General features: G+C 41.0%; 1 long non-coding RNA gene across 1 annotated transcript; it reads left to right on the plus strand.

Moving 5' to 3' along the window:
• Positions 1 to 1,415: 1,415 nt before the first annotated feature.
• On the plus strand, positions 1,416 to 6,596 carry LOC122113761. The gene is made up of 3 exons (XR_006148465.1): positions 1,416 to 1,501; positions 3,086 to 3,193; positions 6,510 to 6,596. It is a non-coding gene; the product is annotated as an uncharacterized LOC122113761 (long non-coding RNA).
• Positions 6,597 to 6,942: the final 346 nt, after the last annotated feature.

The raw sequence follows: 6,942 nt of genomic DNA on the forward strand, positions 1-6,942 counted from the left end.
AAATCAATTCATTGTTGACCTTTAATGCCTTCCTTCTGTCCAGACACAAACACAGGAAATTGTCCATCTTCTGATGTAGCCTATATTTTTATTCAAGGCTTTGTAGTTTTTCTTGTGAAGTCTTTCAGCTCTTGATTCATTTTATCCCACAGTGATGTACACAATATATGGTAGTAATAAATCAATTGTAACAATTCTGCCACATAAATCCAATATATTAATACTAGGAAAATTGTCAGGCACTTAATGGTTCATGTGATCTTTGGTGGCTGACATTTATATTTAGAAAGATAACAGATGCAACAAAATTTAATATAATGTATAATACAACAGTTGCATATTTAAAATGAAGAAATAATTGCTTGTTTCTCTGTAATTGATGCAGCTATAGTGCATTATTATTGTCATTTATTTTCATTATATGATGAGATGAAATAAATAATAAACATAATTCCAACTTGATATTGCTTATGAATGTGGCGTTAGTCTAAAGTAAAGGCATGCCCTAACTCTTGATTAAAGCTACTCCAGATACCAAAATTTTTTCCAAAGGCATTAAATGTAGTTTATGTTTAAGATCCCTTTACACCTAAGCTTATTATATTACTCATAAGCTGAATTTTGGAAACAGCACCAATGTCCATCAATATACGCATGAGAAAGAGAAATATCTCATAAAGACAAAATGGCGTTTTATTCAACCAGGGCCTCAGGCATGCAAGGCAAGCGCTCTACCACTGAGCCACCTTCCCAGCCCAGAGAGTCATTTTAAAAGGCAGAAAGTTTAAGAAAGTTTAATTTTAATACATTTAGGTTTTACTCAATGGTCAATTGACTTGTTCCTTTGAGTTCTATGTTGTTACCTAATTCCCTATCTTAATAAGACTCCAATTTCAATAGCTACTAAGCTTTCTAGTATAACGTGGATTGGGCAAGCAGAATTTAACACATAGGACTCTGAGGATGATGTAATATCCAAAATATAACCTGGGAACTGGTGGCTCATACCTGTAATTCTAGCTACTTAGGAGGCTGAGTTCTGAGGATGGTAATTTGAGAACAGTCCAGACAGGAAAGCCTGTGAGACTCTTATCACCAATTAACTATCAAAATACTGAGAACAGAGCTGTGGCTTGAGTGTTAGAGCACTAGCCTTAAGGGAAAAAACACTCAAGGACTGCATCTAGGTCCTTATTTCAAGTTCCAGATCTGGCAGAGCAAAACAAAACCTAAACAAAAACAACAGCATCCAATAAATAGATTAGATGTATTTAGAGAAAAATTCTGACTCTTAGTGCAAAAAAATCTCTAAGATACTGGATTTTTGAGGTGTTAATTATATGGGGAACCATTAAAACGTATGTCTCATTTCCTCATAGTCCTCAGTCTATCTCAAGTAAAAGTTCTGGTCCTGGCTTCAGGAAACATACTCCAGAGGACAGAGTTGCCTGTTGCATTGGTTGTGATCCTAGCCCAATGAATGAGATATCTAATGTGTCAGGTAGGTTTGAGATTATCCACATTCTAATTGAGAATATGATGAATGATATTTTTATGATGGAATTAACTCTCTCCATAGAGAATAATGCAAAAATCCCCAATTATGTATATTCATGTAAATAACATGATTCCTGTCTGAATTTTACTTATGGAACATAAACCAGTAAGTAGAAAACTAATATTAAGCTAAACATAAAGAAGAAAGAATATTATACCTAGAATGTTGGTATGAACCCATAAGCTCAACACTCAGATGAATAATGATGTTAATGCTTTTTATAGTAAGCAGATCCTTCAAAGCTGTTTAGCTATATTCTCTTTCAAAAATTACCAAGAAACAGTGTATTAGGAACACTTAGTTTAACCAGAATAGAGTAGAATTGACAAATATGAAGGGTGCACTAAAAATTACATGAGATAATTTTAAAATATTCACCAACAAGAATTAAGCTAAAAAGATGGGTGATCTGTACAATGACACCTCCAAAGTAAAAATTTCAGGATTTAGTTTTCTAATCTAGAAAAAATGTTCACAAATTCTCAATTAACCAACACTAAGAATTTTTCCAGAAGAAAGCAAATCGTAAGCTTTAGGAGTGGATTACACAGGCAAGAACCTGTGGAAGTCACTGGATTCACTCACAGCACTACAATTTTTGATACTGGCATAGGTTCTGTCAGAACAGCTGGCAGATAACTTGGGTCTGAGGAGCAGCAACTGGGGTGCCAGCTTCAGTTCACAGCACGCTGCCCACATTGATGCCAGCATTTGCTCATAGCCAAACTGCCCCCATACCCGCTGCTCCCACAAACGCCAGTGTCCACTCACAAGCGCATGCCCCACACCAGTGTCCACACGGATGCTGGCATGCACTGTAATGCACTGCCCCCACCCCTACTGCCCAAATGGGCACTGGCAACCTTAACCCTAACACGTTCCTGAACACATTCCATAACCCTAACCCTAACTGTAACACATCCCAAACCCTCACTCATTCCCTCACTCCCACTCTAACAGGTTCCCTAATCCTAACTTTAATTAGTTCCCTAACCCTAACACATACCCTTAGCCTAACATGTACCCCAACACGTACTCTACCATGTATCCCTAACACTAACATGGACCATAACACGTGTCCTGACATGTACCCTAAAATGTACCATATATGTACTAGAACCCGAACACTTACCCTAACATTTACCAGAACACATACACTAACATGTACCTCAACACATATACTAACCCTAACACTCATCCTTAACATGTACCCTAATCCTAACATGTATCCCTAACATGGACCCTAACACATCCCTAACAAGTACCTTAACCTAACATAGACCTTAACATGTATCAAACCCTAGAATGTACGCTGACATGTAGCCTAACCCTAACACATACCCTAACATGTGCCCTAACACATACCATAACCCTAACAAAACCTGCTTAAGGTGGGTCCAAGTTTCCAAACAGAGATACATAGCACTCAAACCCCACCCATATCCTCGCATGTGTACCCATGCCAGGTCTGTGGACAGAGTGGAAGCACAGCTGACCATTCACTCTGATCTCCTGTCTCACCCACAGTTAGGGAGAATGGGGCCCATCAAGCACAGTGGGCAATGACTGAACAAGACAACCCCATGACTGCTGAAGACCACTGGACGAACCTGACACACACGCTAAACCATACAGGTTTGGAATCGTGAGCACTAACATGCCCTAACTCTAACCCCAATCATAATCCTAAGAGATAGCCTAACATTTGTGCTAACACTAACATGTACCTTAGCACTAACATGTACCCAAACCCTAACAAGTACCCTTCACACACTCTAAGCCATACAGGTATCCATTCATGAACACTACATGTACCCCAAATACTACATGCTCTAACATGAACTCTAACACACACATCCTAACATGTACCCTAGTATACCCTAACATTGCCCTAACCCATACCTTACCATATGCCTAACATATAATGGGTACCCAAACATGTACCCTAACACATACTCTCACCATTAACACATATCCTAACAAGTACACTAACATGTACTCTTAAACATACATGTACCCTAATACGAATCCTAGCATATACTCTAAACAATAATGTACCCTAGCAAGTATCCTAACAAGTACTCTAAGCCAAACAGGTACCTGTACATGTACCCCCAATTAACCATCACATCCTAACACATACCTACTCTAACACATATCCTAACAACATGCACTCTTCTAACACATACTCTAAATATAGCAAGTACCATCACAAGTACAGTCATATATACTCTAAACTACACAGCTATATTACCCTAACATGTACCCTAAGCCAAAGCTTAACCATGTACCCAAACCATAACATGTATCCTAAGATGTACCCTAACACAACCATGTGCTCCAAACTTTACATGAACCCTAACAAGTACTCAAAACATAGTTATACTTATATTAACATGTACTCTGACTCTAAGCCAAATCCTAACAAATACCCTAACACGTATTTAAAATATATATTAACTACTACCATGTACTCTAAACCTCACATGCACCCTAACAAGTACCTCATATGTACTGAACCATCCCATAACACATGGCTTAACTCTAAACTGTACCCTCACACATGTCCCAACCCTAACATAACTTAACCCTAACACACAGCCTCACACTCAACATGTATCCTAACATGTACACTAACATGTACAGCAACAAGTACCTGAACATATACTCTAAACCTTACATGCTCACTAACATGTCCCTTAATGTACCCCAACATATACCCTAACAGTGCCCCAATCTTAACCCAAACCCTAACACATTCTCTAACACATACCCTAACCTTAAACATATCAAAACACATACTCTAACATGTACTCTAAATCTTAATGCATAAGGTAACAAGTATGCTAACACATACTCTAAACCATACATGCATCCTAACATGTACCCCAACACATACATATCCTAACCCTAGCATCTACTCTCACCACTAACGTGTATGATAACAAGTACCCTAACACATACTCTAAACCATACAGGTACCCTAACATATCCCCTAAACATACTTTAACACGTACATATCCTAACCCTAACATGTACTCTCACCACTAACATGTACTTAACAAGTACCCTAAGGCTAAACCACACAGGTACCTAACATGTACCCCAAACATGTCCCAACACATACCCTAACTCCAATATGAATCCTAACATGAGCCCTAACGTGTACCCCAACATACACTCTACCTGAGCCATACTCATACCCTAACATGTCATACCCTAACACATATCCTAAGCCACTCACTAATCTTTAGCTGTTCACTAACTCAAATCCATACAAAACTGCTTAACATGTTCAGCAATCCTAACCCACTCCCCAAACCTAACACAATGCCTAACCTTTATCCTTACCCCTTCCCTAACAAGTCATCCAATCTTCACCTGCTCTATAATCTACTTCAAAAACCACTCTCTATAAAACATCCATAACGCATAACCCATACCACAAAGTTCTTCCTTACTTGTTCCCTAACCCTGAACCTTTCCTAAACACTTATTCTAATATTTCCCCTAACAGGGTCCCCAATCTCACCCTTTGTCTATCATGTTCCCTCTATGCCCTTCCCTAACCCTAACCCTAACCCTGACCTATTCCATAATCCAAATGCTGACTAACCCTTCTGCAACTCCTAACCTCACCAGATCCCTAACCCTAATCCTTACATATACGCTAACCATAATCCACTATCTTTCCATAGCACTGACCCTAACCCTAACTTACTTCCTAACACTAACCTGCTATGTAAGGCTAAGGGGAAACCCTTCCATCCTGAGTAGCCCTACAAATACCCAAATTTAACTCTGCCCTTAATATCAACAACCCTACGCCTTTACTCAATTCCTCAACAACCCTATTCCTTAAGCCTAATTCTCCCATAGCTTTGGGGAGTGGATCAGAGTTGCTGAATGTGTTAGGTACACAATCAATATATGAATTTAAGTTAGCTCAGAGCTGAAGATAGAGGGCAGGGTTGGGGCCTAGAGTGATCAAAGTTGTTCTGACAGGTAACAACTTACCAAGCAGGAAGGGGTAGGCCTCCCTTCCTCCCAAATGCCTTCACCCCTTCTCCAGATTCCAAAAGCACAGATGATGGAGGCCTAAGTTGGACCTCAGTCTGCCAAAGCAAACTTTGAGCTGTACACCCAGATTCTACACCCACAATTCAAAGCTTCTGGACTCTCCATGTTGTCTCCTGGCACTTGGTACATTTTCTCCTCAAAATGTCTATAGGCAGAGGCAACAGGCAACAAAGACTAGGCATCCAGGAGCCTTGCTGCAGAGAAGCCAGACCTGGTAGGTCTGACAGGGAAGGAAAGAAACTAGGTTATGCCTTCTGCTTCCCTCCAAAGATCCTTATTAGAAAGCTGACAAGATCCTAGTCTACAGGAACTGATCAGCTTCTGAGGCATAAAATGGAGGGCTTAGTGTTGAGGTGCTGCCCTAGCCTGTGTAGAGCCCTGAACAGAATACCACTGGAATTCACCCAAGCACATTGAAATACCTTGGGGGAATGCCTGATGTCTTTAAGATGCACATAATAAAAACATAAACATGGGCTGGGAAGGTGGCTCAGTGCTTGCCTTGCATGCATGAGGCCCTGGGTTCGATTCCTCAGCACCACATAAGCAGAAAAAGCCAGAATGGCTCAAGTGGTAGAGTGCTACCCTTGAGCTGAAGAGCTAAGGGACAGCGCCCAGGCCCAGAGTTCAGGCCCCATAACTGACCAAAAAAAAAATAATAAAAACATAAACATGTGTCACACAGCCCCTCACCCCCTACCCACCATGCCCTAAACAGGACATAGCCAAAAGCTCAGTGGAGACTCAGAGCTAAGAATACCAGCCTGGGATGGGCCTAGAGCGGCTAAAGTTGTTCTGACAGGTATCAACTTAACAAGCAGGAATGTGTGAGGCTGCCGTGCCTCACACATATGTTCATTTCCTTCTCCAGGCTCTGGGATGAGCGTGACTGAAAGCACAGATCAAAACTTGGTATAGACTTACAGATGAAGCTGGAGACCTAAGTAGGGAGTGAGTCTGTGAAAGTAAGTTCGGGGGAGGGGTGTCAGTCAAGCCACTTCTACATTGGGCCATGCACCCAGATTCTACACTCACAATTCCAAGTGGCTGGACTCCACATTTTCTTTTTTTTTGGGGGGGGGGAGGGTTCGGTCATAGGGCCTGAACTCTGGGCCTGGGTGCTGTCCCTCAGCTCTTCAGCTCAAGGCTAGCACTCTACCACTTGAGCCACAGCGCCACTTCTGGCTTTTTTTCTTTTTGCTTATGTGGTGCTGAGGAATCGAACCCAGGGCCTCATGCATGCAAGGCAAGCGCTCTACCACTGAGCCACCTTCCCAGCTCCTGAACTCCACATTTTCTTCTGA

Source organism: Dipodomys spectabilis, unplaced genomic scaffold (assembly GCF_019054845.1).
Source record: "Dipodomys spectabilis isolate Male_0828 unplaced genomic scaffold, ASM1905484v1 ptg000098l, whole genome shotgun sequence".
NCBI classification, from domain to species: domain Eukaryota; kingdom Metazoa; phylum Chordata; class Mammalia; order Rodentia; family Heteromyidae; genus Dipodomys; species Dipodomys spectabilis.